Below are 22,855 nucleotides of genomic sequence, written 5' to 3' on the forward strand. Positions count from 1 at the left end.
AAACAAATACATTGGCCTGAGTTGGACGCTGTCATTAGGCGATTCCAGTGTGCAGTCAGAGACGAGCTGGGAGCGGGCACGGGGGACATCATCTCAGCCCCCGGGTACCCTTCCATTTTCCTTCTTACAACGGCTTCTTTCTCTTGTGTCCCTGGGCTGGGGAAGACTTTAATGTCAGAGACAAAGTGCTCCCAAACATTTTAAACTTTCTCCTTAGTTGTCAGAAGAAAGGTGCCCAGCACAGGGCATCATGAGTGGGAAATCCGGGTGGAGGTGGGACCATGTGCCAGGACCCTTCCTTTCTGTTGCTTATTCATCCCTCAGCTCTGCATGGACAACATGACTTTATAGCCAAGAAGACTTAAGAATAGTAGCACCATTCTTAAGACAGAGAGCACCCTGATCTCTGTCTTCCTGCTCTAGATACCTGAGGAAAAGGTAGAGTCAGCAGAACAGACATAATTACCCAGTGTATTAGTTCGTCCTCACACTGCTATAAAGAAATACCCAAGACTGGGTAATTTATAAAGAAAGGAGGTTTAATTGACTCACGGTTCTGGATGGATGGGGAGGGCCTCAGGAAATTTACAATCATGGCAGAAGGGGAAGCAGGTATGTTTTACATGGTGGCAGGCAAGAGAGAAGAGTGAAGAGAAGTGGGATGAGCCCCTGCCGGGCGTGGTGGCTCAAGCCTGTAATCCCAGCACTTAGGGAGGCCGAGACGGGCGGATCACGAGGTCAGGAGATCGAGACCATCCTGGCTAACACGGTGAAACCCCGTCTCTACTAAAAATACAAAAAACTAGCCGGGCGAGGTGGCGGGTGCCTGTAGTCCCAGCTACTCCGGAGGCTGAGGCAGGAGAATGGCGTGAACCCGGGAGGCGGAGCTTGCAGTGAGCTGAGATCCGGCCACTGCACTCCAGCCCGGGCTACAGAGCAAGACTCTGTCTCAAAAAAAAAACAAAAAAAACAAAAAAAACAAAAAAAAAAACCATCAGATCTCATGAGAACTCACTCACTATCACGAGAACCGTATGGGAGAAACCACCCCCATGATCCAATCACTTCCCACCAGGTTCCTTCCTCAACATGTGGAGATTATGAGGATTACAATTCAAGATGAGATTTGGGTAGGGACACAGCCAAACCATATCACCCAGGATAACTTTCTGGCACCAAACCAGGGTGAAAAGGTAAAAACATAGACAGCTCTCCAGTGATGGCAGCCATTTCTCAGGTTTTAGCTATTCAATGAGACCTGTGCACCAATGGATCCCTGCCCCACCACACCCTTTGCTTATCTCCCACCTCTGTGGACGTGGAGAGTGGGTGGCAGGGTGGTTTCTAGAGCAGAAGTTCTTTACCTGTGAATCTTAAGTTAGGGAAAGGACATCCTGTGTCCCGTGTCACTGCCCCCTCACCTCCACCCTGGAGAATTACTGTTTTATTTCAGTGAATACACGAATATTTATAAGGACTGCATTTTGTTCACTCCTAACCTTAGCCCTTAAACTAATATTTTCGTAAGAAATAAGAGCCTCGCAGAACTGTTCAGAGGTTGACTGTGCAAAAGAGAGAGTGGGTGTGCAGTTGCACACATGCCCTACAGACATACAGCCTCATAAACTAACACTACAAATACAGGGACCAAGTTTTGAGGTCTTGGATGACTCACCCACCCTGCCCATCCCCTGGCCACTTGGCTTTGGGTCCAAGAAGAGCTGAGGGGGTTTGGAGGGAAAGAGAAGGAGTAGCTCCTGCACACACATGCTCCAATGAGAGGAATGTACTTTGTGAATCCAGGAAATATAGTCTGGGCATAAAATATATCTTATAAGACATATGAGATACATCTTATGGGAGATGACCCCAATGCCCTTCCCACCCACTCCCACCAACAACCTACTTCCTCTTTTGAGCCAAGCAGCAATAGCAGGGTTGGCTGGCAGGTGGGCGGGGATGGGCCAGGTCTTGGTCCTGTGGGACTCTCCACTGGGCAGGATGAAGAGCCCAGAGCCATGGGAGGGAGAGAGTTTGTAGATGGAGATCCTGGACCTCTCAGAATGGGGTCAGTGATGGCTGAGTGAGTCCTCGGGAGGACCTGTGGTCTTTCTCCCTTGAGTGCCGCTCGTGAGTAGACTAGGAATTTGAGACCTCTCTACCCAGAGTCTTGTAAAGTAAGAGGCTTTGCAGCTGAAAAATAACAATACTAAATCTCACTCCAACCATGGTCTAGGAACTGTTATAAGCACTTTTATTAACTCATTGAATTGTCCTAACAACCCTGAAGTAGGTTCTATTATGACCCCATTTTACAAATGAGAGAAGTAAGGCACGGAGAAGTTAAGTGGCTCACGTAAGGTCACACAGCTAGCAAGTGGCAGAGCTGGGATCACCAATCAGGCTGCTTGGCTCTAACCACAACTGTATGCTGTGCCTCTGGGTTGGTTTGCAATTCATTTATTGCTTGCTGCTGGCACCCTTTGCACTCAGCACTCATCAAAGGAAAATAAAGTTAAACATCTTCCTTATTCCATATTCAAAAAGAAAGTCCAGCTAAATTAAACACAAATGTAAAAATAATTAAATAAAAATTATAGAAGAAAACAAAGCAATTATGTTTTACCCTTATAATAGGAGAGACTTTTTAAAAGCCAAAACAGTAAATCTAGAATGCATATTAGAAAAGAGAGATGTGTTTGATTACACAAAATTTTTTGGAGGGCAAATTATATTATAAGTAGAATTTAACTGGATAATGATAGAATGAAGGGAGGAGATTTTTTATTGAAAGATAGCTAAGAGAAGCATAAAATTTGAGAAAAAATTGGTAAACAAGTAGAAAAATAGGCAAAATACATGAATAGACAGTTCATATTCACAAAAGCAAATTGAAAGGCTGATAAAGATATGAACAGATATAGAACTTCATAAATAGCAGGGAAATACAAATTAGAATAATGTAATTTATAAAAAAAGAGTGGCACCCATTATTGATAAAAATTAGGGGAAAGTTTTCATATACCACTGGAAAAATAAATTGTGTAGACTTTTTGGAAAGCAATATAGCAGTGACTATTAAAACTAAAAATATGAATATATGGAATCAACCTAAGTATCCCTCAGTTGATAAATGGATGAAGAAAATGTGGTGTATACATACACAATGGAATATTATTTAGCCATAAAAAGGAAATCCCATCATTTGAGACAACACAGATAAACCTTAAGGACATTGTGGTGAGTGAAATAAGCCAGACAAATACTGCCTGATCCCATTTATTTTCAGAATCTTAAAAAGTTGAACTCGTAGAAGCAGAAAGAGTGTCAAAGGATGGTTCCAGAGGCTGAGTTGGGAGGCACAAATGAAGACCTGTTTGTCAAAGGATGCAAAATTTCAGATAGACAGGAGGAGTAAATTCAAGAGATCTAGGACAGAGTCTTACTCTGTCTCCCAGGCAGTGCAGTGGTGCGATCTCGGCTCACGGCAACTTCCGCCTTGTGGGTTCAAGTGATTCTCCTGCCTCAGCCCACCACCATGCCCTGCTCATTTTTGTACTTTTTGTAGAGATAGGGTTTCACCATTTGGCCAGGCTGGTCTCGAACTCCTGACCTTAGATAATCCACCTGCCTTGGCCTCCCAAAGTGCTGGGATTACAGGGTGTGAGCCACTACACTTGGTCTCAAGTGACCCATTTTTTACAACATGGAAATTACAGTTAATAACAATATATTATATTCTTAAAAATTGTGGGAGTTTGAGACCAGTCTGGTCAACATGGTGAAACCCTGCCTCTACTAATAGTGAAAAATTAGCCAGGCATGGTGGTGCATGCCTGTAATCTCAGCTACTCAGGAGGCTGAGGCAGGAGAATTGCTGGCCCAGGAGACGGAGGTTGCAGTGAGCCGAGATCGCGCCACTGCACTCCAACCTAGGCAACAGAGGGAGACTCTGTCTCAAAAAAAAAAAAAAAAAAAAAAATTGCCAAGAGGTTAGATTTTGTGTTCTCACTGTGGAAATGACAAGTAGGTGAGGCAAGGCAGATGTTAATTAGCTCAATTTAGCCATTCCACAATGTATACATGTTTCAAAATGTCATGTTGGACACTATAAATATATACAACTTAAATAATTGATTTAAAAAATAAATAAAAATATGACATAACTTTCTTCCCAGCAATCTTACTTCTGGCACTCTATCCTATGAAAATAGAAGCACCAGTATGTAAGGATTTATGTACACAAATTTTGTGCCAAAAACTGGATGCAAGACCAAAGTCCATCAGTGGAAAAATGTTTGTAAAACACTCGTTCATCCAGATAATGGAATATCATGCAGCCACTGGAAACACGGGTCACACTTATACCAGTGACTGGAAAGATGGTCATGATATGTTCGTTTTAACTTTTTATTTTGAAATAATTGAAGACCTTCTGGAAAGTTACAAAAGAGATGCAAACATTTTCTCCTTTCCTCTTCTCTCAGATGCTCCAGTTCTTAAGATTTTACCGAGTTTGTGTGCTAGCTCTGTCTCTCTGGGTATAAATAACTTTTTATTATTCTTCTTTTTGCCTAAATAGTTCAATACATATTTCTTCAAAATGAGGATATTTTTAAACATAATGATAGTATAAGTAGCAAAGTCACGAAATGAGCATTGGTATAATACAGTTATCTCGTCTACAGCAAATTGTCCCGCTGATGTCCTTTATAGAAAAAAATGATGGGTCTCTGGGATTGAATCCAGGATCTGCATTGCATTTACTTGTCATGTCTCTTTGATCTTCCTCAACCTGGGACATTTCCTCAGTCCTTTATCATCTCTCTAGACCTTGACGTTTTTGAAGTGTGCAGGCTAACTATTCCGTAGGATCCCTCTCAGTTTGGGCTTGTCTGATGTTTCCTCATGGTTAGATGCTGATCATGCATTTTTGGTAGGAATATCACAAAAGGGATGTTAGCCTTTCTCAGTGGCATGATACATTTAAAAAAAAAATGCAATGGCCAGGCGCTATGGCTCATGCCTGTAATCCCAGCACTTTGGGACGCTGAGGCGGGCGGATCACCAGGTCAGGAGATCGAGACCATCCTGGCTAACACGGTGAAACCCCGTCTCTACTAAAAAATACAAAAAAATTAGCTAGATGTGGTGGCAGGCACCTGTAGTCCCAGCTACTCGGGAGGCTGAGGCAGGAGAATGGCGTGAACCCTGGAGGCAAGGGCTTGCAGTGAGCTGAGATCGTGCCACTGCACTCCAGCCTGGGCAACAAAGTGAGACTCTGTCTCAAAAAAAAAAAAAAAAAAAAAAAAAAAAAAAATTCAATGGTTTTCAGTATATTTACAAAATTGTGCAACCATCACCACCACCTAATTTTACAACATTTTCATCATCCAATAAGAAACCCCATTACCCCATACTCTAGTCACACATCCTGCCCCCAATTTTACTTTTTTCTTATTTGCACCCCTCAAGCTATGGACAACCACTAATCAACTTGCTATTACTATAGATTTGCCTATTCTGGTCATTTCACATGAATTAAATCATACAAATTGTGGTCCTTTGTCTGGCTTCTTTCACTTAGCATAATACTTTCAAGGTTCATCCACATTGTACCGTGTATCAATACTTTCCGCTTTTTCTGAAAAATATTGCATTGCATGGATATGTCATGTTTTATTTATCCATCCATCCATTGATGGACATTTGGGTTATTTCCACTCTTCAGCTATTATGAATAATGTTTCTGTGAACATTGGTGTGTGGGTTTTTGTGTGGACATATGTTTTCATTTCTCTTGGGTATTTACAAAGAGTGGAATTTGAGTCAGAAGGTAATTCTGTGTTTAATGTAATTCTGTTTAAAGGATCCTGAAGCGAGACAGAATCAATAGGATACGTATGTGTATAGAAAGGGATTTATTGTAAGGAATTGGCTCACATGGCTATAGGAACTGGCAAGTCCAAACCTGCAGTGTGGGCCATGCAGCAGAGCCAATGATGCAGATGAAGTCTGAAGGCAAACAGCTGGGGAATTCTCTCTTGCTTAGGGAGGCTCGTCTTATTGTTCTATCCAAGCCTTCAACTAATTGGGTGTGGCCTGCCACATCATGGAAGTGCTTTACTCAAGTCCATGGATTTTAAATGCTATTTTAATCCAAAACTACACTCACAGAAACATCCAGAATGATGTTGCACCAACTATCTGGGCACCCTGTGGCCCAGTCAAGTCGACACATAAAATTGAACATTGCTGCCACTGTACTCCAGGCTGAGTGACAGAGTGAGACTCCGTTTTAAAAAAAAAAAAAAATTAAACATTGCAATGATGTATTCTTCAGTGATAAAAGCAAGATGTAGAGAAAGATGTAGAATATAAATCTACTTTTATCATACAATGACTGCAAAACTCTACTTATATTTATGTATAGATAAATGAGCTCCAAGAAGGATGTGCAGGGATGCATACCAGCTTACTAGCTTTTGTTAGTAGAGAGGGGTGCAAATAAGAAAAAAGTAAGAGGACTATTTATGAAAGGCATTTATAGAATAAAAAGCATGGATGTATTCCATGTGTGTAAAAGGTGATATCTGTGTATGTGAGTGTGCACATTCATATACAGAAACATGAAGAGACTATCATTAATAAGTTAATGTCAATATGCAAATGTTGAATTTTGACTTTCTCCCTTTTAGTTTTATATAGTTTTATATTCTTGTCAGTGTAAATTGTCTACCTAATTTTAATAATTAATGAAACTCTTTATTGTAAAAGTAAAGAGGCATTGAGGCCATGTCTCAGGCCCTTCACCTATTAGATATTTTCATCTCAGGGCCCCAATATTGACCCAATTGTCCCATGTCTTGTCTTCTTGCCTTGCCAGCACATTTCAGTGACAGCTGAAGTTCCATGTGTATCCGATGCCTCAAATGCAATAAGCGGCTTACAGCACAGCTCCTTCTTGCTTGCTAGAAATTAGGAGCTCATGCCATTATTTCACATAAGAGGTAGTAGGGGAAGCTGTCTTTGACTAGGTGATTTTGAAGGTCTGTTCCAACTCAAAGATACTAAGACTCAATTTAATTATAGAAATTGGAGCTACTTTTACTCTATGTTTAACCCCAGATATAAAAGCCCGGATAAGTGCCCATAATAGCCAGCTAGGAGCTGCCCATAATACTCAGGGCAGCTTGGCAGAGGAAGCAGGTAGGGATGGGGCCCAGGCGTGGACACGGAACGTGCTTCAGGAGGACAGTCAGGAGTCTTGCAGTGCCTGCTACCCTGGAAGTGCAGTGCAAGGTTGCATCCCCCTCACTGTGCCTCCATGTAATCAGGTATGCTGGGGAGCCTCAGTGGGCCACGGCCTTGGCTGTCCTGGATTCCGACACTAACCCCATATTAACAGCAGGCTGCTCTACATTTACCACGGCACAGCACTTGGTCCACATGCTTCTTCTTTGGCCATGACTAGTTTGGAATCAGATGTCAGGAGTTTGCAGGAAGCCAGGGCCCTGCTGGCCCTGATGGCAGGAAGTGCTTGTGGGTCATCTTCTTTTTTCCTCCCTTACCCTCCTTCCTTCCACTCTCTGGCTGCTATTCTTCTTCACTCCCTTTCCTTTCCCCAAGGCCATCATCAATGAATATGTAATTTTCATAATTTATATTTAATTACAATCTGGTCCCTTATATTTTCTTTCTGTAACCAGAATGGCTTAAAAAGCTTGCCTAACACTGGGGACGTGGGGATAATTTGGTGGTGGAGGTTAAAGAATATGGCATTTCTTACTGGGATGATGGAAATGTTCATTTTTCTCTTTTTCTGCAAGGCCTCCCTTCCTTCCAATTTGCTTTCTCTCTTTTTCAGCTTGGTTGTACTCTCTGCAAAGAGCCTCACCCAGTTTGTCTCTCCAAGCACACAGTAATATGTAATTAAAACAATGGCTAAACCAAATAGTACAATATGCTGGTTTATTTCACGCATAATGTTTGATTTCCTGAAGCGAATTATTATCTCATATTTTCATTTGTGTAGATTTTTATGGACTTACCACTAATATTTATTTCTTTTGTGACAAAATACATTTTAGGGCTATCAGTTAGTATTCAAGATGGTAAAACATACGAAATAACTTTCCAAATCTCTCTCTCTTTTTAGAGGCCCTCCCTCCCAGGATTCTGAGCTAGTTGCTTTCTAGGTCTCCTGCCCCGGCATCAAACCAAGGCAAGAGGGGCCCTTCCCTCAAGTCTTGTGCTTTTCACAGCCCTCCTCTGGGCATTTCTTTCCTCGTAGGCTGAGGAATCTGTGAGGTAAAGGGGTCATGCCAACCAGAGCCTGGGTTTCCCCTTCCAGACTGCTCCCTTGGTGCCTTGGATCCTGAAATTTCTGGGGACTATTGTCTGAGTCTGCTTCTGCCTATGGGGCTTCTTCTCTGGGATTGTTTCTCTGCATGTGGACCTTGCTCTGTGTGTATGTGTGTGTGTATATGTATGTGTTGTGTGTATATGTATGTGTTGTGTGTGTATGTGTGTGCATGCTCATGTATGCATGCATGTTCATGTATGTGACCTGCCACCCCAGCCTGAGGGATGGCCAGGGGCATCTATTTGGAGGTAGAAGGTGGGCTGGGCTACAGAGTAGATAGACCTTTTTCACAGGTAAGCTAGGGTATTTACCCCTGCATCTGAGTTCCCCTGTGGTGCTGGACAGAGCCCAGGGTGAAAGAAGAAGGGGATGCGGGTACTAGTCAGGGTTCTTCAGAGAAACAGAACCAATAGTACATCTCTATCTTTATCTCTATCTCTGTCTCTGTCTCTATCTCTACCTCTATCTCTGTCTCTGTCACTATGTCTATCTCTCTATCTATCTATCTATCATCTATCTATCTTTCTATCTATCTATAAAGAGATTGATTATAAGGAGTTGACTCATGTGATTACGGAGGCTGGAAATCCATGATCTGCCATCTGCAAACTGGAGACCCAGGAAACCCAGGTGGTGTAGTGAGAAGGCCTGAGAGCCAGAGGGCCTATGGGGTAGATTCCAGAGCAAGTCTGAAGGCCTGAGAACCAGGAGCATGGAGGATAGGAGAAGATCAGTGTCTCACCTCATCAGTCAGGCAGTTAATTCAACCCTTCCTCCACCTTTCGGTTCAACTTGGGCCCTCAACAGACTGGATAATGTGTGCCATCTGCTTTACTCAGTCCACCAGTTCAAAGGTGAATCTCTTCCAGAAACACCCTCATAGACACACCCAGAAATAGTGTTTAACCAGCTCTCTGGGCATCTCATAGCCCAATCAGGTTGACACATAGAAGCAACCACCAGAATGGGCTAGGGGCTGGCTCTCTCCAAGTCTCCACAATCTCACCTAGAACTCCAAGTGGGAGTCCAAGATGCCTCTTGCTTTCAGGTTGTCACCCTGGTGTATTTGCTAAAGTAGGAGTGTGCATATTCATTGAACTGTGTGTTGCTTGATTTGTGTCTTATAAATAATTAGATATAAAGTATGTAGGTCTTAATTTGTAATCTTGCCCTGGGCCCTGCAATGTTAAGGGTAGGCCCAGCTGTCATTGTGGGAGTTCTTTCTTTGCAACTTTCTTGAGATAAGCCCCCTATTTGCTGGATCACATATTTATCCACTAGCTTTTGCTGGGTAACAAACCACCTCAAAACTAAGTGTCTCAAACAACAAAGATTTTGATTTTTTCTTATGATTTTATGGGTCAGCTGAGTGGTTCTTCTGGTCTGGACTTGCTCAGCTGAGGCTCCCATGTCTGGAGCTTCTGTTGAGCTGCAAAGGTCATGGTGACTGGGGACTTTCTCTACATGGTCTCTCAGCCTGTAGCAGGCCAGCCTGGGCTTGTTCACATGGTGATGGGAAAATTCCCAGGAGAGCAGAAGCTGCAAAGGTCTCTCGAGACATAGGTTTGGATTGCTCGTCACTTCTGCCACATTCTCTTGGTCAAAATTAAAGGGTGGTGATGGTTGCACAATTTTTTAAGTATACTAAAAACCACTGAATTTTTCTTTAAAGGGTATATTATGACACTGAGAAAGGCTCACATTCTTTTTGTGATATTCCTGCCAAAGATTCATGACTAGATCGAATCATGAGGAAAAGTCAGACAAATCCAAATTGCAGCCCATTCCGTAGAATAGCTGGCCTGCACTCTTGAAAAACATCAAGGCCTAGAGAGACAGTAAGTCATGATGCAAGTCTTTTAAGAAGTAAGAGAAGATATTGCACTTGTTTTACATGTATACATTATAAGAATAATGCACTGTGTGTAAATAATAATCAGACAATAAGAAAGATTTCTTGTGAAATTACAAGAATTTAGCCAATGGCCAAGTTAGTAGACACAGTCCACAAAAGCCACAAAAGACTCCTCCCTCACTTCTGAGATCAATTGCAAGTTCATGAAGTTAAACTTGCCATTTCCCACCCAGATTCAAGAGCGGGGAAAAAGATAGAAAGAGCTGTAAAGAATTTGTGGTCTTTTTTCCAGTGTGTTAAAACATGTTTTTTGTTTTTTGGTGGGTTTTTTTTGGTTTATTTCCTAGTTCTACAAAAGTACAAATTCCAGCACTTTCTTCAAAAGCATACCTGGGAAGCAAATGGTCTGAGTCTTTTCATATTTAACATGGGCACAAGTCACACCAGAAAGACCAACAGTGTAATTTAGGGTAGACTTCAGATCATGCCTGGACGGGTTAGGGACTGGAGACTGAGATCAGCCACATGGACAGATGATGTCTACATAGCAGTGCCCCAATAAACACTCTGGACCCCGAGGCTCAGGTGAGCTTCCTTGGTTAGCTCCATACATATTGTGAACTACTGATACTGGGAAAGTAATGCCTCCTGACTCCACATGGTGCGTTTACAAAAACCAGAAACTCAGTGTTTTGTACTTTTCCTGGACCCTGCGTTATGAGCTTTTTCCCTAGCTGATGTGAATCTGTAGGCTTTGCCTGTAATAAACTGTATCTGTGTGTGTGACAGCTTTCAGTGAGTTCTGTGAATCCTTCTAACAAATTATCAAACCTGAGGGTGGTTGTGGGAATCTCATGAACTTGCAATTGTTCTCAGAAGTGAGGGAGGAGTCTTTTGTGGACTGTGTCTGCTAACTTGGCCATTGGCTAAATTCTTGTAATTTCTCAAGAAATCTTTCTTATTCTCTGATTATTGCTTTCATGCAGCACATTGTTTTTATAATGCATACATGTAAGACAGGTACAATACGTTCTCTTATTTCTTGAAGAACATTCTAAGTATTTTTACCATTCTTGTTCCCTATTTCTTCTCTCTTCAATTTTCTATGTATTTGTCTCTTTTGGTTCCTCTCTTCATTTTCTGTGTATTTGTTTGTCTCTTTTGGTTCCTCTCTTTCACACTGGGTACTTTCTTGAAATGCCTGATGATTCATCACTGTCCATTCATGTTTAAGAATGAGGCATGAGATGGCAGGTTAGAAGCTTAGGGCTTGTTGACTGGGTTGTTGCATGGAAAGATCTCTAAAACTGGACACAATTTTTTTTTCCTGTGGATTTCAGACATGCCAAATTTCTCTCACACCCTGAATTCTTGGGGTGAAGGTGACATAGACCTAGCGACGGGAGTTCTGGAAACAGAACTTTGTCTCAATCAGATAAAAACTCATTTTGTTTCCTGTCTTTGGCCTTGAATTTTCACAGCTTTTAGTAACCGGAAGCCCAGCACTTCCATAGTTCGATTTTAGCTCAGAGACTTTACCTCTGACCATTGTGGCTTGGGTTGGGGATGGGGACAGGAGTTGCTGGGGTGCTGCAGTAGAGGAGGAGGCTGCCATTCTTCGTTGGTAGCATCTAACTCAGCTTTTACCTATACTGCCATGTGCTGCTCCCTGTTGGTTTTTGCCCAAGTCTCTTGTCTTCATTGAGAATCATTCAGTCATTAAACCAACAAATATGGTGTTCACTGGGTTTGGGATGCTTCCAAGCATCAAACATTAGGGCAAGTATTGGGAAAGACAAAAAAGTAAGAGAAGACAGGGTCTCTGCTCTGAAAAGGGGTTACCATCTTCATAGAAAGAATAATTCACATATAAATAGCTACAGTACCAGGTGTATGTCTATGGAGGTACTAAGAAGGGCTTCCTCCAGGGCTGAATCTTGAAGGACAAGTAGGTTTTCACTAGGCAGAGATGGGCATGGGGCAGGGAAATGAGTGAAGAGAGGCCTGTCAGTCGTTTTTCCATGTGTTTTCCCAGCTGAATTATACGCCTCTATTTTGTGGCCTTGGTGCACAGATCAGGTCTTGGCATGTGGCGGATGGTATATTAGAAGGAATGGAGTAGGCTCTAGGAAAGGCCTTCTGGAATGACTCCTGCAACAATGATGCAGAACTGGCCCACCGGGGGAGCTGCTGGCTCTGCCACCAACAGTCATGAGAAAAATCAGGAGACCAACCCTAGAATCTCTGAGGTGATGGGCTCATCACATAGCTTGATCTGGACATTGGGAAGCTGTCACTGCCTCACTACAGTGAGCTCTCAACACCCACAAAGCTGGCAAAGAGTGGCCCTCAGAATCCCAATAGCTATGCCTGCCAGTGGCAATGGCAGGAGCTATGGAAAATGGTCTCCCAAACCATGAGGAAATGCATCTACTGGATTTGCATCTAAAAGCCTAGCAGCCAGGGTTTTGGATCTGCAGTACGGGAAGGCTGAATTGGGCACCAAGTGCCATCCTACCATGTCACCCACACGTCTTACAAATAGCACAACTGGTCCTGGGCCTCAGGGATTCCATCAACAGCTTTTCTTGCAAAACCTACCTCAGCATATTCATTATGATAACCTGCGATAGTGCATTGATCTGGGCTGATCTTTAAACAGTGTGCCAAGGCTTTCCATCCTGCCTCTTCAATTTCCTTTGGGATTACAGGGTTTTGAACAACTGATTATTGTGTTGTTTATAGTGGGTATAAAGTCCTGTCTGAAAGTTTTGTTTTGCAGGGAGATGGTGCCTCTAGGATTTGTGGCCACCGCTTTGGGTGCCAACTTTGGGCATGGGGGTTGGGCAGTACCTACTCGGTCCAGCCTTGGGGCATTTGTTCAGGAGAACGAACCAACCACTTGCCAGGGCTTCCTCCAGCACGCCATCTTGTTCTTTCTACCCAACACCGCGGCTCCTCCCCTTTGTCCTGACTCCTCACTCTTTCAAGCTCAACTTCCCAAGAACGGCCAAGCATCCACTGGGAGCGTGAGTCTTGGCAAACCTAACAGGGGTTGAGGTTTGCTTGATCCCGTCACCGCTTGCTTCGTGGTGATGTTTTCCTCCTTGCCTACCCTGAAGGGCTAGAGTATGATATTCTCAGGGGGCCAAGGTGGGTTTCCATGGAGAGGACATTCTGTTCTGAGATGATCTCCAGCTGATGGACAACTGGGGCCTTCAGGCTGAGCCTTCCACCATCCACCTAAGCTGGGCCAGAGGTAGGCGCAGAGCTCAAGAGAGGCAGGCAGTTTAGCAGGATGGCTGTGGCTTCCCAGAGCCCCCATTGAGGTCACCTCTAAGGTGATCTCACCCATGCCCCTCACTTGACAGAGGGAGAAACTGAGGCACAGCAAGGCTGTGACTTATGTCTGAAGTTCTCCAAGGCTTCTGACTCATCATATTCCCCTCCCTGTCATTGCAAAGACTGAAAGCATCCTGCTTCTGGCTGAGGAAGTTGGAAAAGAGAGAGACTTCTAAAAAAGTCAGTTTGTAGGCTGGGTGCGGTGGCTCACGCCTATAATCCCAGCACTTTGGGAGGCCAAGGCAAGTGGATCACCTGAGGTCAGGAGTTCGAGACCAGCTGGCCAATATGGTGAATCCCTGTCTCTACTAAAAATACAAAACTTAGCCAGGCATGGTGGCGGACACCTGTAATCCCAGCTACTCTCCTCCTGAGGCTGAGGCAGAAGAATCGCTTGAACCTGGGTGGCGGAGGTTGCAGTAAGCCGAGATTGTGCCACTGCCCTCCAGCCTGACAGAGTGAGACTCCGTCTCAAAACAAACAAAAACAAACACATGTCAGTCTGTAAAAACAGACGCCGTGACATGACCACTGGTCTTGTTTATCTTGAGGTTGTGCGTATCCACCTGGGTGCTCCCAAGGGTCCTGGCACCTTCATATCTGGGAGGGCAGGAATTCCTGGCTGCGATGTGGCCGGTGGGGACCTGGAGAAGCTAAGTGAGTGCCCCAGGACACACAGTAGCAGAAGCAGCAGGTCTGGGCAGTTCACAGTCCCTAAACTTCTGCCTCCTCTCCTGCCATGTGCCTGCTGGCTCAGCCTCTGAACTTAGAGTCTTCTGAAAGATAGCCAGTGTTTTCTTTGGAAGTCCCGGGCTCTGGACCCTTCTCTCCATGTCCTGGTGGGACCTGTGAGCTTCCCTCAGAATCTGAGGAATTTAGGGGCCTCTGGGCCAACAGTCATGCAGTGGCTTGGCCTAAAGCAACATTTCCCAGGGTCCCCTGCCACAACCTCTCCCTGGGAGCTGGGAATTGAGCGCGGCCAGCTGGACTCTGGTTAGCGGGTTTCATAACGTGTTTCTGTTTTGCATAGCGTAAACAGCATGCTGTTTCTCAACCAGGCAGAGAAGTTCTGGCGTTGCTTCTTTGCAAGCAAATGACTCTTAGGCAACCCCTGTGTTGAAACACGGAGCAGCTTCTAGAACAAACCCGGGGTTCTGGCTTTTGTCCTGGACTCAGCCCTTCACACACAGACAGTGCTGCCCCTCCTGGTGTTGAAGGCTGAAAGGCGTCAGCGTGGAGAAAACATGGGCTGTGCCATTTGCTGGTGCTGGGCCTCAGTCAAATCCACTCACACCCTCTGGGCCTCAGTTTCCAAATCTTTAGCACAGGACTCAAAGCATATGACTTGATGAATGTTAGAAAACGGAATGAAATAATGTCGGAGAAGCACCTCACTCAGTGCCTGCTTCCTTTCTAATTTCCCCACCCCAGTGGGTTCCCAGGTCCCCACCCCGGGACCCCCTGTGGGGTTGAGGACAGTAACTCATTGGCAATTTAGCAATAGCCAAGCAGAAGTAGCCAAGGCCTCTGCAGGGTTGGGGAGGGAGGGGACGGGAGTCAGGGACAGGGATAGGGGGTGAGGATTGCATCACGCAAACCAAAGTCCCTTGTGAGGCAGTTGAGATTAATCTACAGGAGGAGGAGAATCATCCACACAGTTCTTCCCCACCCGCTGGGAGCAGTTCCAGAAGGCAGGGTCTGCTTGGGCAATTGAGAGGCCTTGGGGTGAGATGCCAAAAGCTGGGTCTGGGAGTCAGAGGCAGCACTGCTTCTGGTTGTGTGGCTTGGCCAGAGCCTTCATACCCACCAGGGATGCGGCAGAAAGCAGGGTCACCCCAGGGGTTTCTAAGGAGGGCCTCTTTCCCAAGGTGGGGGTGGGTTAGAGGATGACAGGGTCACGGAGGCAGCCAGAGACAGCAATGGCAGGAGCTCTTCCACCCCTGTGGAGGGCGAGGAGGGCACAGGGCGTTTCCCAGCCTTGCGAGAACAGAGCAGTGAAGAGGGCTGCGGTGACAGCGTTACGTGTGCAGAAACACCGTCCTTGCCTCCTCTCACCTCCCAGTCTTCTGCAGGGGCCTCCTGAAAGGTGGAGGGAGGGGTGCAGAGTGAGGGGTCAGCCCGCTTGCCCGGAGCAGGGCAGTATGTGTGTGTGTAGATGTGCGTGTATGGACGTGCATGTGTGTATGCATGCAAGTGTGTGTTTGTGCGTGTGTATGTGTGTGTGTTGGAAAGCACCAAGTTCATTGCCAAGCTGCACTGAGCCTCACCTATAAAAAAATAAAAGACACCCCTTGCCTTGCATTCCTCACAGGGTGGTCTTGTCTGCACATGAATGGAGCTTTGCAAACCTGCCAGTTAAGGCGTCTCTGCCAGGGAAAGGGGTGGGGAGCCCAGGGATAGAGAACATAACCCTAAGGGTGAAACATGACTGTATCTGTCCTCTCCTGCGTTCACTTAGAAATTAGTGTGACATCTTGAATCCAACTGCAAAATATAATCCCCATTTATTTTCCTTACAAATCATACTGTAATTGATCGTTTGAGTACATTTGGCACCCTGGGAAGATAGAGCATGTTCAGTTTGTGGCTTCCTGTCACCCTCCTCCCTGTCCCTGCCTCACCCTTAGCCGTCTCTAGATATGGAAGGCCAACCCAGCAGAAACCACATTCCTGAAATCTGTTAGAGTGAACTGGGAGCTGGCAGTCCCCTTTGTGGGACTCTGAGCAGCTGGGGGCTGTGGGTCCCTCCCCCTATAACCTACTTAGAAGCTAAGAGATATCAATATGGTGAAAAGAAGACTGGGGGAACCATACTGGGAAGGAAAAGTTTCAGAAGGGAGACAGCCAACAGCCTCAAAGGTCATGCAGCGTTGACCCTACATGGGCTTCTCATCCATCTCCCCAGTCCTGGCTCCTGGGGGCCTCTCTCCCACTCTGGTTGGTCTTGGGTTACTTTACATGTTAGTTGGAGACCAGGAATTCAACGCTCCTTCAGGCACCTGCATGCCGCACTGGGCCACAGCGGCAAGCAGGACAGCAAGACCTAGGGCAGGGGAGCTGCTAATCAAGCTTAGAGGGGTGCAAGGGCTTCCACAGGCCTACAGCTGTCAACTTCAAGAACTTTCCAGAGGCATGAAGCTGTGAGGAACACTGGCTAGACTCACAGCATGGTCTCAGAGTGGAGTTTGAGTGTACCCCATGCCTCTGGGAGAAGACAGACACGAGGCTTGTTTGCCCTATGTGTGTGGGGGGCAGGATATCATTAAACATAAAATCCTCCCCCAACTCAGAAGAGCTCTCCACAAAGGGAGAACAGAAAGAAAACAATTTTATTATTAAATAAGCATTAAAATACAATGTGACATGCATTGCAGGCAATTTGCAAGGAGATGCAAAGACAGAAACAAATCTTACCCTTGTTATACAGCCATCAGACAGACCCCATTACATACATGTTCTCAACATATACGATCATCAGTCCTCAAGTTAAGAGGGCTTGAGATCACTGTTTCTTACACATAGTTCATCCTAAATTTACCTGGTAAGTGGAACCACCATCTGTGTTAGTTAACTGGTTTTAAACAAAGGGAAGATAAAGTCCCATCTTTATGACAACAGGGAGTTTTGCAACTTGGAGCCAGGCACCCTCTCGAGTTCGCTCCTCCCTTTCCACAGAAGTGGGGAGATAGGGGTGCATCTCCCTTAATGCTCACATTTCAAAGGGCTGCCTGCCAGCTCCTGGAGACAGGCATGTGCCAGTCATAAAGCTGGCAAGAGGCTTGTTTAGGTTCTAAAAAGATTTACATCCGTTTCGAAGAGACAGAGAAAAGATATTACAATTACAAGTTTTCTAAAGTAAATGCTGTAAGTGAAAAAAGAGAAGTCTTTTCTCTTATTTTCAGGAAAGAGAATTCAAGCTCTTATTTTTACTTTGTGTTTGTCCTTCCAGTCTCTAAGCAGGGAAATGAGTAGCGATAACAGAGAGACCTCAGCAAGTTCGAAAGGAGTGAGGGCACCAGGGTCCAGCTAACTGGTCTTTGCTTTTGCACACTGGGTGTGATTTAGACTCCAGTGAGGATGGATAGCCAGTCAGGTAGGACAGTGCAGGTGGGTGCTGAGGGTGAACTCTGTTCTTTCGTGGGGATCTTTGGGTTAATGAAGTGATTAAGGCTTGGGAGAAGTAGGCTAAGCTACACTCAACTGGACAGTCAAATCCGGTTTCTGCAAATCTAGTGTTCACATTGTTATAGTCAGAGAACAGACTTTTGTGGAGCTCAGACAACCCCTGCTTTCCATTTTAAACCCACAGTCATGCCACATATTGAAACCATCAGCAGGAGGAGTTTGGATAAAGCTGAAGTTCCACGTAGGTGCTCAGTGATGCATCTGGGAAGACAGTGGCCACAGCCCAGCAGGAGGCTGGGGAGCCTGGACCTGGGAGCCACAGAGGAGGGAAGCCTGCCTTCAGTTTCAAAGCCTCCCTTCTTGCCTTCTCTTCCTATGACCTCAAGGCAGCACTTCTTTGTGGTTCCTAAAAAAAGACACATCGTTCATTTACATTGCTTTTCCAGCTCCCATTCCATTTCACGTGGTTTTCTTTGTTCCTACTTCTGCTTCCTCAGAAAGAGAGACAGAGAGAGAGAGAGAGAGAGAAAGGGAGAGAGAGAGAGAGAGAGAGACTCTTTCAGTGTTTTTCCTTGGGATCCAGGACATAGTCTTATAGTCCTATATTTTTCCTCATGTGGGGTCTGAGAAACTGTATCGGCCTCACCAGGGCAGGTTGTTAAAATGCAGATTCTTGGGCCCTGTGCACTTCCAGAACTGGAAACTCTGGAGGTGGGTGGGCCAGGAATCTGCGTTTGGTGTCAGCCTCTCCATGCTTCCAACACTGGTGGGAGCTTGGGAAAGGGGTTCCTCCAGAGACGATCTGTGTAGGGAAAGGGCAATGTCCTCCGAGTTAGAAAAATGGGGTTGCACTTTTTACATGGGTGATCTCAGCCAAACCACCTAACTTCCCTCTGTCAAAGCGAGAGAACTGTTCACAGCAGTTTGGAGAGGATTACAAGAGGAAAGGTACCTGTAAAAGGTCTTAAAACTGCAATGGGCCAACAATACAAGTAGCATGGTACTCTCACTGTTTGGGAATCTTCTAAGCCTTTAAACATACTCTGTTAAGAAAATATCGAGTCCTCCAAAGCATCTAACTCTCTTGTTCCCTTGTCTGGGTCCACTGCCAAGTCTTCCTTTTAAAGATGTTTAAGGCTGGGTGTGGTGGCTCATGCCTGTCATCCCAACACTTTGGGAGGCCAAGGCGGGCCAATCACCTGAAGTCAGGAGTTCGAGACCAGCCCTGCCAACATGGCGAAACCCCGTCTCCACTAAAAATACAAAAGTAGTGGGGCATGGTGGTGCGTGGCTGTAATCCCAGCTACTCAGGAGGCTGAGGCAGGGGAATCACTTGAATCCAGGAGGCAGAAGTTGCAGGGAGCCGAGATCACACCACTACACTTCAGCCTGGATGACAGAGTGAGACACAGTCTCAAAATAAAATAAAGTAAAATAAAATAAAATAAAATAAAATAAAATAAAATAAAATAAATAAATGAATATGTTTAGAGGAGATGCCAAAGGGAATTCCACAACCAAATCTGCCTGCTCCAGGAAATGCATAAGGCCCTCTAGTCTTGTGCTGCCTGGTGACATCCTCTACCCTTTATCTGGGCCTGAGGGACCTTGTGGCCGCACATCCACTCGAGGTGCCGTCGTGGTCTTAGGAGTGTCTGTGCCCGGGCTCCTCCTGTGCCCAGGTTCCTCTGGGGTCTCATTTAATGTCCAAATGACCAACTTACACTACACATTGGAGTAAAATACACGTCCAGAGCTATATGGACCCAGTCTTCGTGGTCATGCTGGTCTTTCCTGTGGGATTCTAGGCGTGTGAAGGACAGTGGGCTGGGTTGATTATTTTATGTCTATATAATGCTTGGCACAGCGCTGAACTGACACAATTAATTCTGGTTGAATTGAAAAGATTTTGGTCCCTGGTTTTCTCAGATCTGGCCCTGTGGGGATATAATAAATGGATTTCCAATCATTATCATAAATCGTTAAGAACTTACTATGAGTTCTATAGTCAGACACTGAACCCAGTGCGTTATCTATGAACTGTCTCCTTTAATCCGCTCAACGATTTATAACGTAGGAACTATCACCTCTTAATCTGCCGATGAGGAAACTGTGGCTCAAGGCAGCTAATTCAAGTGACCCAAATCATACACCTGCAGCTAGTGGCTCCGGGTTCAATCCAAGTAAGTCCTTTCCCCTGACTCCTTTTACCTTGAACTAAAAATAACTCCTTATAAAATGCAGATGCAGTGGTAATGGCTGCTACCCTCACTCCCAACCTCTTCCAGAATTACGGTGAGAAGGAAGAAGCTATTTTGTAGGCAATAGTGTCTCACCTGTGTATGGTTTGTTTGATTTTATTTATTTGTTTGTGTGTTTGGGGTCTTTTTTTTAACCATTTTCAAAGAAACTTCACAAACTCCATGTAATTTGATTTCCATAGCAGCCTGCGGAGCTGATCAGGAAAGGCATTGCTGCAGTTTTGTTGAGGAGAGCAGACTCAGAGAGGCTGTGATTTGCTTAAGACTGTGGTGTGGGAGGCTGGGCCCAGAGCTGTAGATAGTTCACTCCTGTTCCTGCAAAGGCAGTGGAACCAGATGTCTGCCTTGGTTGCCCATGTTAGCTGCTCTCTTTCCCCTATCCTTGCAGGGGTGGAAGTCAGGCTTAGCTGGATCTGGGGTCTCCACATCTGGTTTCTGGGACTCAGAAGCTAGTGATAGCTGGTAGTGAGGGAAGAAAACCCTTTGATCTCCTGCTTGATAGCAGTAATGGTGTTTGGAATGTTTTTAAAAAATTATGACGACAGAAATACAGAAAGCCACAATGGATTCACCAATGCTTTTAATAAATTTATGTTTTATGGAGCAACAGAAGCGCCTCTATAACCTTGGTAAATGGTAACTTTTGCATGTGAGAATATAGTGAATTCACTCTCCTGATAACTCCTACTGTGGGTACAGATCACAGCACCCCTTGCAATTATTGTTGTTCCCATTTTCTATTCCTGCCCATCTCTGCTCCCACTGTCACCCCAGGTTTGCAGGGAAAGCTTTGAAGGAAGGCTTATTCCAGGGGCACCTGTTGAGATATTTGGAATGAGGGCCCTTTGGGGTCTAAGTTGAGAGGCAGACCACCTTGAAAGAGGATGTCTCAGCACAGAGCCTCAGTGGCTGGCTTCCCAAAGGGGAAGTTCAACAACGGAGTCAGCATCAGATACAGCAGCCATAGTGCCCTGAGCAGGGATGGGATGGAGTTTGGCTGGTGGCCTTGTGCTCACAATGACACCAGGAAGAAAGGCTGAGCCAAAGAGATTTTGTGTAAGATTTTTCACAGGTTTGGGAAAGAGTAAGGTATTCAAATTCTTTTTACAAACAATGCAGTTTGGTTCTTCCCTTTCCTGGTCTTCAGTGATCTGGAAGTGGGTGGGGACTCACAGTCTGATGGCCGGTGCACCATGCACCCTAGCTATGCAACAGCCTGATGGGTAAAGTATAAATTTAGCTTATGCTTACCACTGTAAGAGAATGAACAAGGTAAGGTTTCTATTCTTTTCACTATGGGTAAGCAGGCTGAGCTTTTTGGTTTTGGATTCTGGCCTCCTTTGTTGCAGAGGTTAGCAAATTTTTTATAGCCAGTTGCACAGCTCATGCCTTTGTGGAAATAATTGAATGTCACCCAAATGAGAAGCAAAGGCTATTTATTCAGAGCTTCCCATAGCAAGGAAGTTGGCCACCAGCACTTGTGTTTGGCAGAGACTCAAAGGCAGATGGGGGGTAAGAACACTTCATGATGGAAAGCACACAAGGCTTCAGGTGTTCCGAATGGAGGCTGCTGGTATTGGGGAGTTGCAGAAATGGGGCCTTCTATGTGATTGGTTAGGGGGTCTGTGTTAGTCTGTTTGCATTATATGAAGCAATACCTGAGGCTGGGTTATTTACAAAGGAAAGAGGTTTATTTTGGCTCACAATTCTGCAGGCTGTATAAGAACCATGGTGCCAGCATCAGCTTTGGGGAGGGCGTCAGGAAGCTTGCAATGATGGCAGAAAGTGAAGGGGAGCCAGCATGTCACATGACCAGAGAGGGAGCAAGAAAGAGGAGGGGGAGGTCCCAGACTCTTTTAAACAATCAGATCTTGCATGAACTGTGTGAGAACTCTCTCATCACCAAGGGGATAGTGCCAAGCTCTTCATGAGGGATCCGCCTCCATGATCAAATCACCTCCTACCGGGCCCCACCTCTAACATAGGAGATTACGTTTCAAGATGAGATTTGGAAGGGACAAACACCCAAACTCTATCACTCCACCTCTGCCCCCCAAATCTCATGTCCTCACTTTGCAAAATTCAATCATCCCTTTCCAATAGTTTCCCAAAGTCTTAACTTATTCTAGCCCCAACTCAAAAGTCCAAAGTCTCATTTGAGACTCGAAGTTTCTTTCACCGATGAACCTGTAAAATCACAACCAAGTCATTTACTTCCAAGATACAACGGGGGTACAGGCATTGGGTAAACATTCTTATTCCAAATGGGAGAAATCAACCAAAAGAAAGGGGCAACAGGCCCCGCACAAGTCCAAAACCCGTCAAGGCAGGCATTAAAACTTAAAGTTCCAAAATAATCTCCTTTGACTCCATGCCTCACATCCTAGGCCCTCTGGTGCACGGGGTGGGCTCCCAAGGCCTAGGGCAGCTCTGCCCCTGTAGTTCCTTAGGGCGCAGTCTCCAAGGCTGCTGTCACAAATTAAAATTGAATGCCTGCAGCTTTTCCAGGCAGAGGGTGCAAGCTTCAGGTGGTTCTACCATTCTTGGATTTGGGGAATGGCAGCCTGGTCCTCTAGCTCCACTTGGCAGTGCCCTAGTGGTAGGGACTCTGTTTGTGGTCTCCAACCCCACATTTCTTTTCAGCACTGCCCTGGTAGAGTATCTTTGTTGGGGTTCCACCTCTGTAGCAGGCTTCTGCTGGGACACCCAGCATTTCCCATACATCCTCTGGAATCTAGGGGGAAGCTTCCAAGCCTCCTTCACTGTTACATTCTGCAAGCCTGCAGGCTTAACACCACATAGAAGCCACCAGTGCTTACAGTTTGCAACCTCCAGAGTGGCGGCCCAAGCTGTACCTGTGGCCTTTGATCCACAGCTAGAGCTAGAGCAGCTGGGATGCAGGGACCA

This window comes from Chlorocebus sabaeus, chromosome 14, assembly GCF_047675955.1.
Source record: "Chlorocebus sabaeus isolate Y175 chromosome 14, mChlSab1.0.hap1, whole genome shotgun sequence".
Taxonomy (NCBI): domain Eukaryota; kingdom Metazoa; phylum Chordata; class Mammalia; order Primates; family Cercopithecidae; genus Chlorocebus; species Chlorocebus sabaeus.